Genomic DNA, 10,754 nt, shown 5'->3' with positions numbered 1-10,754 from the left:
TCATGGATTGAAAGAATAAATATTGTCAAAATGTCAATACTACCCAAAGCTATCTACACATTCAATGTAATCCCAATGAAAATTGCACCAGCATTCTTCTTGAAGCTAGAACAAGCAATCCTAAAATTGGTATGGATCCACAAAAGACACTGAATAGCCAAAGTAATATTGAAGACGAAGACCAAAGCAGGAAGCATCACAATCCCAGACTTTAGCCTCTACTACAAAGCTGTAATCATCAAGACAGCATGGTATTGACACAAAAATAGACACATAGACCAATGGAATAGAATAGAGACTCCAGAATTGGACCCACAAAAGTATAGCCAACTAATCTTTGACAAAGCAGGAAAGAATAACCAATGGAAAAAAGTCTCTTTAACAAATGATGCTGGGAGAACTGGACAGCAACATGCAGATGAATGAAACGAGACCAGTTTCGTACACCATTCACAAAAATAAACTCAAAATGGATAAAGGACCTAAATGTGAGGCAGGAAACCGTCAAAACCCTAGAGGAGAAAGCAGGAAAAACCTCTCTGACCTCAGCCGCAACAATTTCTTACGTGACACATCTCCAAAGGCAAGGGAATTAAAAACCAAAATGAACTTTTGGGGCCTCATGAAGATAAAAAGCTTCTGCACTGCAAAGGAAACAAGCAACAAAACTAAAAGGCAACCAACAGAATGGGAAACGATGTTTGCAAATGACATATAAGACAAAGGGCTAGTATCCAAAATCTATAAAGAACTCACCAAACTCCACACCGAAAAACAAATAATCCAGTGAAGAAATGGGCAGGAAACATGAACAGACACTTCTCTAAAGAAGACATCCAGATGGCCAACAGGCACATGAAAAGATGCTCAACATCACTCCTCATCAGGGAAATACAGATCAAAACCACCCTGAGATACCACCTCACGCCAGTCAGAATGGCTAAATGAACAAATCAGGAGGCTATAGATGCTGGAGAGGATGTGGAGAAACGGGACCCCTCTTGCACTGTTGGTGGGAACACAAACTGGTGCAGCTGCTCCGGAAAACTGTGGAGGTTCCTCAAACAATTAAAAATAGAACTACCCTATGACCCAGCAATAGCACTGCTAGAAATTTACCCAAGGGGTACAGGAGTGCTGATGCATAGCGGCACTTGTACCCCAATGTTTATAGCAGCACTCTTAACAATAGCCAAATTATGGAAAGCGCCTGAATGTCCATCAGCTGATGAATGGATAAAGAAATTGTGGCTCATATACACAATGGAACACTAGTTGGCAATGAGAAAGAATGAAATATGGCCTTTTGTAGCAACGCGGATGGCACTGGAGAGTGTTATGCTAAGTGAAATAAGTCATACAGAGAAAGACAGACACCATATGTTTTCACTCTTATCTGGACCCTGAGAAACTTAAGAGATGACCATGGGGGAGGGGAAGGAAAAAACAAACATTAGAGAGGGAGGGAGCCAAACCAATAGAGACTCTTAAAAACTGAGAATAAACTGAAGGTTGATGGTGGGTGGGAGGGACGCAGGGGGTGATGGGCATTGGGGAGGGCACCTGTTGGGATGAGCACCGGGTGTTGTATGGAACCCAATTTGACAATAAATTTCATATTAAAAAAATAAAAAATAAAATTTAAAAAAGCACAGACTGGGCCACTTGTAAATAGAAGAAGAATTTTCCCCATGGTTCTAGAGGTTGGAGGTCCAAGATGGAGATGTGATTTCAGTCAGGATCTGGTGAGAGACCTCTCTGGGTTGCAGACTGCTGACTTCTGGCTGTGTCCTCACATGGTGGAAAGGATGAGTCAGCTTTCTGGGGCCTCTTGTAGAAGGGCACAATTCTCACTCATATGGGATCTACCCTCTTGACTGACTCACCTTCCTAAGGCCCCAGCTCCTAAAACCATCTTGGGCACGAAATTTTCAATATATGAAACCTGTGGGGGGACACAAACATTCAGACCAAAGCAGACACTGACCCTCCTTAATACTGTCCTAGCTCTCATACCCAGCTAGATCTGGCCCTTTGTGACCCTTGGATGTTTTATTATCACCCGTGAAAGTGATGTCAGGGTCATACATATTAATGTTTACTTCTGAAACATCGGTTTATTTCCTTTACAATAATTTACTGCCAAAAAAGAGAAATAACTATAGCGAAAATAACACAGTTCCCAAGTTTCTAGCATTTATTATGGCTGATGTCTTTCCAAAGTGAAGTCGAAATTTGGGGAATGTCTTCATTGTGCTTCTCAAATGGATTACTATGCAAAAAAACAAAACAAACAAAACTAAACAAAACAAAATCCAGAGGTCGTCTCACACAATGGAGAAAGAGGGAGCCACAGGTGCACGGGTGGAAAGCCTCAGACCCCGACATTCCACTGCTATGGTGGTCCCATGGAGTTTAATGGGGGAAGGCCAGCCCATGAAAGTGCTTGACCGCCACATCATTAGAAAATCAGATGACATCCTTAGGTTGTGTAACCAACCCATAGGTTTTCCTTATTGCTCTGTCAGAATGTGACAAAACACTTTCAAGGAAGTTGGCTCCTCTCTTCAAATCAGCCATGCTCTAGTCCGTAGGTGTGGATGCAACAGGAGGCACCTACTCACCTGGCCCAGGGTTCAGGGGCTGGGAGGAAAGTGGTGTTGGCGGGAAGTGGGGGGCAGCTCCACGTGGAGAAGGTGTTTGTTGGGGGGAACCCTAGGGCCATCCCAGTTCCACGTGGATTAGAAGGGCCCGCACGCGCCTGTGCTTAGATGCCACTAGCTCCTGGGGCACCAGAGTGGGGGTGGCACGTTGGACTTCGGGGTTGTGGTGAGCTGTGGTCAGGAGGCCTGAGGGCCCCGGTGGCCCTTGCAGTGAGCTGGGCTCGGTGAAGTGCCGCTTGGCGGAAGTCCGCCATTAATCTCCGTCTTTAGGGTCCTCAGCCGCCCTGCGGGGCTCACATGGGGGCTCTGAGCCATGCGGGATCCCTTCGGTAACCCGGCAACTCGGGAACCCGCGGGGCAGCAGGGAGGGGGCCGGGGTTGGGGGGACGGCCGCTGTCCCCAGCTCTGCCTCCAGGGCTGCGTGTGCATGAGCACTCACTGTGGGGCTGACTTTAACCCGTCATTCTTTCATTTCACGTTGTCTTTTGCACACGTGTCCACACACTCCCTCCAATTGTTGTTTGTTTCTGTCTTGTTTGCATATAGAAATGAGTTTTAAAGTAAATATAAGTATTATGGCTTTTAAATTCGCATACGGAAATGTATGCTTAAATCAAAGGAAGGCTTTGACACCCACGGGTAAAAAGCCCTACTTGGGACATCGCTAGGGCGTGTTAGAAGGAGTAGCGGAGAGAGCAGGGTGTGGCACGTGGCCCCGCACTTGTGTCTGTCTCAGAGCCATCCCTATGCACCTGCTCCAAGACGTGGGGCCGAAAGGGGTTCCGTTTCTTTATTGACATGATCACATTAATGTTCATCTTGATAGCTTTCGTGTATGACGAAATAATATGACGAAACCACTTTGTAGGTTAAATTCCATAAAACTGTGATACAGAATCATCAAATCCAAGAGGAAACTTTTCGTAATAGTAAATACTCATAAATTAATAAAATATTTCGTAAACAGATACATTTCACACTCATACATACTCCACAGGTTATTATTCACAATAATAAATACTGCACATTATTGTGTGTATATTCCTGGGAGCTAGTGGAACTATAAGGTAGGATATGATTAGATGCCAGATACAAAGTGCAAATGTGGAAAGATACCAATATCTATAGATATACATATATATCTACATCGATAGAGAGAAAAAGAGAGAGAGAGAGGTAGGTATAGATATTGGTATCTTTCCACCTGGTTCTGTTTCTCTTGAGAACCCTAGTACAGTCAGACATACTGAGAAAGTCCACGTCCCCAGGCCCAGGTGCACAAACCATGCTTAAGACTCAGGCTGGACCAGGACAACAGATATATGTGCTGCCCTGCCCCCACACGTCATAGGAGCAATGATTGATAAGCACCAGCCATCCATCATGGGCCTGGAGAGACTCAGGGAAGCAGAGTGTGTAGGGATGACTGGAAGCTGAAGGTAAACGGGATGAGAACACTGAGTAAAACCACATGGCATCTGAGTGCCCACACTAAGCTCAAGGCACCCTAGAGAAATATGGGGCCTTAGCTGCTCCATCGATAATTGTAGCAACAATCCCAACCAGTCCAATTCCCTGTGGGCTGACTCAAATCCCACCCTAACAGCCTGATGGAAGACAGGGATTCTGTATCTAGGCATCAATATTTTTTATTTCATTTGCTCCTTTCCTCCTATGTCTACAATTTAATAAAATTATGAAACTTGTTTTAAAAGCAGGAGAACAAAAATAAAACACAATCAACAGGGTAGACTCACAAAAAGTCCAGAAACTGAACAGGGATTTTAAAATAACAACAAGGACTGAATAAAAACTGGACAACATGAAATAAAAGATGGGGAAATTTCAACAGACAGATGAAAACCATAAGAATCAAACATACGTGGTAGAAGTCAAAAGCACTATCAGAGATGAAGTGTTCCCTAGCAGGTACATCAATCAACACAGTTGACTCAACATGAGTCAGTGAATTTGAAGAAGAGAGAATAGAAATTCTTCAAATGAAAACAAAAGTTAAAAATGAGTGAGAAAAAGAAAAAGAGAGTAGAGTATCCGGGAGCTGCAAAGCAAATCAAACAGGTTAACACACATGTATCTGAAGTACCAGAAGGAGAAAAAAAGAAAATGAACAGAAGAAACACTTGAAGAGATAATGGTTCAGACGTTTCGAAAAACAAGGGAAGACACCAAGACACAGATCCAAGAGTCCCAGAGAAGCTTGAGCAGGATAAATACAGAAACAAACAAATAAAAATCTAGGCACTTCATACTGAAACTGCTAAAAACCAAAGATAAAGAGGAAGACGTAAAAATAACTGGGGTGTAAAAGGCATATTATATTAGAGGAATAAAGATTGTAATTACAGATGATTCCTTGTCAGAGCTTGCAATCCAGAAGACAATTGAGTGACATCTTTAAATTACTGAAAGAACAAAAGTGTCAGCCCAGAATTCTCTAAGCAATAAAAATAGTGTTCAAATATAAAAGTAAGCTAAAGGCTGCCTCACAGAAGCTGAGCGGATTCACTGTTGACTTACCTGTGCTACAACAGATATTGGAGGAAGTTCCTCATCCAGAAGGAATGAAGGTGATACGAGACAGAAATTTGCATTTACCTAAAGAAATAAAAAGCTCCAGAAATGGCAAAAAGGAAGATAATACAAAAGACATTTTGTAGCTTACATTTTATAGCTCTAAAAGATAATTGTCTAAAACAAAAATAGTAATAGTGTATAGAGGGACCTACAATGCATGTGAAAGTCAGGCATGACAACACCAGGGAAGGAGAAATTGTTAAGTACACTAGTGTAAGTTCCTTAAACGACATGTGAAGTGGTCTAATAGTACTTCCATGTAGACTGTGATAAATGGTCTAAACACCCCGGAATAAAAAGCAGGGACTGTAGGACTGGATTAAAAAGCAAGGCCAACCACATGCTATTTAAAAGCAACTCACTATAAAGATAACAAGTGCATTACTTTTTTATCGGTGCCTAACAAATGACCTCCAACTTAGCAACTTGAAACAACATACGCTTATTGGCTCCGTCTCTGGGGGTCTGGAGTCTAGGCAAGGCCTGACTAGGTCCTGTGCTCAGAGTTGCTTGAAGCTTCAGTCAAGGAGTCAGCTGCTCACTCGTGTCCTCTGTGGAGTTCAGGGTCTTTTCCAAATTCATTCAAGTTGTTGACAGCATTGAGTTACTTGTGGTTGTAGGACTGAGTTCCTCCTCCCAGAGGGTCATCCTGGCTGCCCCTCTTGATAGGCAGTTCTCCATATGGATATTCAACATGGATATTCTCTCCAGTGGGAGAATCTCTTGCTTTTAAATATTTTTTGATTAGGTCAGGCGCACCTGGTATAATCCCACCTCCCTTTTTTCCGTAAAGTTTATTATTTTGACAGAGCCTGAGATAGCACAAAGGGGGAGGGGCAGAGAGAGAAGGAGAGACAGAATCCCAAGCAGGCCTTCCACTGTCAGCATGGACCCCTACTCAGAGTTCCAACTCAGGAAACCATGAGATCATGACCTCAGGCAAAGGAAACCAATAGTCAGATGCTTGACCAACTGAACCACCCAGGCACCTCATTAGCATTTTTTTTTGAAATTCACAGAGAAGGATACAAGAGGTGACTCTCCTCTCTCTGGCTCAGAGGAAAAAGTGCTGATCCCTCCACCTTTACCCCAGGGAAGCAGAAACTCTGCTGCAAGCCCCTCATAAATGATCTCCTCATGAAAGACAGTGACTGATGTGTTTCTGAATGTGAGAATTTTAGGATAGTTCAGTAGACCACTTTTTCCTATTATGTTTTACTTTTTATTTTTTATTTTTTTTTTTTAAATTTTTTTTTCAACGTTTTTAATTTATTTTTGGGACAGAGAGAGACAGAGCATGAACGGGGGAGGGGCAGAGAGAGAGGGAAACACAGAATTGGAAACAGGCTCCAGGCTCCGAGCCATCAGCCCAGAGCCTGACGCGGGGCTCGAACTCACGGACTGCGAGATCGTGACCTGGCTGAAGTTGGACGCTTAACCGACTGCACGACCCAGGCGCCCCTGTTTTACTTTTTAAAAACATGAAACAGATGGTAATTTCTCCGTCTTAGCTTACTGGGGCCAGATGTGACCCACACTTTTGGTCCCTTATTCCATTCTGTATACACAGTAAAGAAATTCTTTCTGGCAGGTCCCAGCTGAGTCACCTTCTTGGACAGTAAATCTGGTTGTCAGATGGCCCCAGGATGTGCGACTAGCTCTGTTCCATTCAGGAAGAAGAATAAAGTTTTCCAACTTTGGGTTTTGGCCCCTGCTCTGGTCTCCACTCCCTCTTTACTAGGGAGTCCTAGACTTTGGATAGAAATCTGGTATTTTGCCTTTATGATTTAGTTCTTTGCATGTATACTGGAGAATCTTGGGGAGGAGGAGTCTTCGGTATCCTGAATCTAGCTGGTAACATTTGGAACGAGGGAAATGCCTTGAATATGATTGAAATGACTTTGTCCCTTTCAAATGTGAGATTATTTGCGACTAGGTGGTCACTCTGAAGGTATGGTTCCAGATGAGCAGCGTGGGCAAAACCTGCGAACAACACAACCTGTAGGGAATGCAGATTCTCAAGCTCCACCCTGAGCCTACTGAATCAGGCTTTGTACTTTAACAAGCCTTCCCGATAGCTCTGATACATGCTAATGCTTCACACAGTATAGAGAAAAACCTGAAGAAACAGCTTCTAGACAAAAAAAAAAAAAAGGATTTGTGAAAACATGACAGCCTTGTAATCCAGGGTGTTGGTGTTTCTTTACAAGGGATTGCCTATAGTCTATCAGTTGTTCAATTTGTATGACGAAGCCCAGGGCTCCCTTGCTGCAAAATAGAATTTTATATAGTACATGTCCAGATAATAGAAGTTGAGAACACTCTGTCTTCTTCTAGGGGAAAGAAAACAGAGAGGAAGAAAGAGTAAACCAATGAGACATGTGTCCCAGATTCCACCTCTCCAGGTTCAGAAAGCAAGAAGTATATTGTCTTTTCCTCAGTTCATGGAGGAATGAAGAAGCATGAAGAATTGTATGGAAATTTGGTTGGGAGATTGTCAAGGGAATTCACCATGAGGGTGAGAATGAGGTAGCTGTGCAGCGTCTATGTTTAATTTTGCTACGTAGGCTGTTCCCCGTGTGCTCCACACTGCTCCACAAGAAGCAATTGACTTAAAGTCTAAGGGACTCATTTCCATAAGCCAGTATCAGAGAATTGGTGCTTAAGAAAATGTGCACACCAGTGAGAAAGAATGAAATCTGGCCCTTTGTAGCAACGTGGATGGACCTGGAGAGTGTGATGCTAAGTGAAATAAGCCATACAGAGAAAGACAGATACCATATGGTTTCACTCTTATGTGGATCCTGAGAAACTTAACAGAAACCCATGGAGGAGGGGAAGGAAAAAAAAGAGGTTAGAGTGGGAGAGAGCCAAAGCATAAGAGACTCTTGAAAACTAAGAACAAACTGAGGGTTGATGGGGGAGGGGAGGGAGGGGAGGCTCGGTGATGGGTATTGAAGAGGGCATCTTTTGGGATGAGCCCTGGGTGTTGTATGGAAACCAACTTGACAATAAATTTCATATATTAAAAACAAGAGAGAAAAAATAAAAATAAAAATAATAAAATAGGTCTTTTGGAAACAGCCTAAAGATGGAACTTGTTTTCTTATTCATTTTGTTTCCCTATGTCTTTTGACTAGAGCATTTAGTCCATTGACATTTAGAGTGAGTTCTGAAAAATATGAATTTATTGCCATTGTGTTGCCTTTAGAGTTTGAGTTTCTGGTGGTGTTCTCTGGTCTTTGTTGCTTTTGTCTTTTTTGCTTTGGTTCACCTTTTCTCCCCTGAGAGAGTCCCCCACACAATTTCATTCCAGGCTGGTTACTGGTCACAAACGTCTATAGTTTTCCTGTGTCTGGGAAACACTTTATCTCCCTTTCTATTTTGAACAAACAACCTTGCTGAATAAAGAGCTTTGGGCTGCTTACTTTTCCAGTTCAGCACTTTGAATATATCCCGCCACTCCTTTCTGTCCTGCCAATTTCTGTGGATAGGTCTGCTGAGAACCTGATCTGGTTGCACTTGTAGGTTAAGGGCTTTTTTCCTTTGCTGCTTTCACAATTCTTTCCTTGTCTGTTTATTTTGTGAATTTGAATATGAAATGACTTGTTGATAGTTGGTTTTCCTTGAATCTGATGGGAGTTCTCTGTGCTTCCTGGGTTTTGATGTCTGTCTTTCCTCAGGGTAGGAAAGTGTTCTGGTATGATTTCCTCACATAAACCTTCTCTGTGTTCTCTGTCTTCATTTTCTGAGACCCCTATTATTCGGATGTTGTTCCTTTTGAATGAGTCACCACGTTCTCTAAATCTTATCTCATACTCTTTTGCCTTAGTTTCCCTCTTTTTTTCCTGCTTCCTTAACCTCCATAAGTTTGTCCTCTGCATCATCGATTCCCTGCTCTGCTACATCCATCCTTGCCACTGTGACAACCATATGAGATTGCATCCCAGTTCCAGCATTTTTAATTTCATGATGGCAAATTTTACTTCTTTTATCTCCACAGAAAGGGAATCTATGCTTTTTTCAAACCCAGCTAATATTCGTACTATTGGGACTCTAAATTCTGGTTCAGACATTTTGCTTATTTGTCGGAAGCATTTCCTCCTGTCCTTCCTTTTGAGTGAATTCCTTCACTTTGGAAGAAGAAAAGGAATTATTAAAAAAATTAAAAAATTTAAAACAGCACACAAAAAAATCAAATGAAGGATGCTAGATCCTAGGTGTGTTTTGGTCTGGTTGTTGAAAGAAGCCTGACAGAATAGAGAAAAAAGGGAAAGAAAGGGGGAAAAAAAGGAAATAAAAAGTAGGAAAACATTTTATAATTAAAAACATGCAACCTTCCTTTGTCTCCAGCATCCATCCACTCCCCACTTCTACACTATCTGCGACCAAGGCATGAGGTGGCACCTCCCTTCTGAATTTCATCTCAGAAGGGGCTGTGTTTCCAAACCCCTCATTTCTGAGGTCCCTTAGTCTTGGCCCACTCCAACCCTCCATGGGAGGGTCTTGCCAAGCAATGGCCAGGTGCTCGCCACCCCTGAGAACGTTCATGGGACCACCTGCTGCAGATGCCCAGAGCCTACAGCCAGGTACCAATGTGCCCCACAAGACGTTTGCCCAGTCATGTAGCAGCAGCATCTCAGGGATTGTGGTAAATCACAACACACATCTGGTGCCAGACTTCACTGCCCCATAATGCCTTTGTTCCAAAACCAACAAACAGCTGTTCTCCAGGGTCCACTGGGACACTTACCTGTGGGGAGGCCACACGACCTCTACCAAATGTTCTCTTAGCAGGGGAACTGCTTCTCCCCACGTGGCCCTCGGAGCCCTCGGAACTCGCTCCTGGGGATTCACCCTTCCCACCAGATCACCACCAGGTAGCGAGATACAGAGTTTCCAACTCTGGGCTCCCTTGTTTATAGGGCCCTTCTTCTTAATGGTATTGAAAATCTACTTTCTCCTTTCTTGCTTTCTTGTTCAGTCCCTTTTGGGTGTTTCCACTCCTTCTCTTTCTCTTCAGTTGCCTTTTGGGGGAGTGTTTTCCTGTATTCTACCCCCTGTTTCTGTCCTATCTCCACAAGCAAAAACAACTCCCTATCCTCCATGGCTTCTCTCTCCCCCAAATCACCTCTCGTGCTGTGTACCTGCCAAGTTCTGTGGCTCAGGTTACGCAGATGGTTATGTTGATCCTCAGATAAATTTTCTAGTGTGAAAAATGCTTTTGTGCTGATCTGGCTGAATTTCAGGAATGAGAGAAGCAGAAAACTTCCATGCTACTCCACCATCTTGGTCCCTTCTCCTGGGGAGAAGGGATTGTGAGGGATTGTGAGCTTCTTTGTGGTGTGCTTCCCTTATCCTCGAGATTAATTAAAAGTACAGTCTAAACTCATGGGTGTTTGAGGAAAACTGGGAGAGGTATATGTCCCTTTGGGAAAAATGGCTTTGAGCATGGACAAGCCAATGTCAAGATGGCAGAGTGAGGAGAGTTGCCAT

General features: G+C 43.2%; 1 pseudogene across 1 annotated transcript in view; it reads left to right on the top strand.

Annotated features, from left to right (window-relative positions):
- LOC132675410 (GTPase IMAP family member 1-like) overlaps window positions 1-10,754 on the top strand; it is a 62,862-nt pseudogene that overhangs the window by 3,867 nt on the left and 48,241 nt on the right. The window lies entirely within an intron of this gene.

The sequence above is a fragment of the Panthera onca genome, chromosome A2, assembly GCF_046562875.1.
Source record: "Panthera onca isolate mPanOnc1 chromosome A2, mPanOnc1 haplotype 2, whole genome shotgun sequence".
Taxonomy (NCBI): domain Eukaryota; kingdom Metazoa; phylum Chordata; class Mammalia; order Carnivora; family Felidae; genus Panthera; species Panthera onca.
This window is presented reverse-complemented; position numbering and strand designations above follow the sequence as displayed.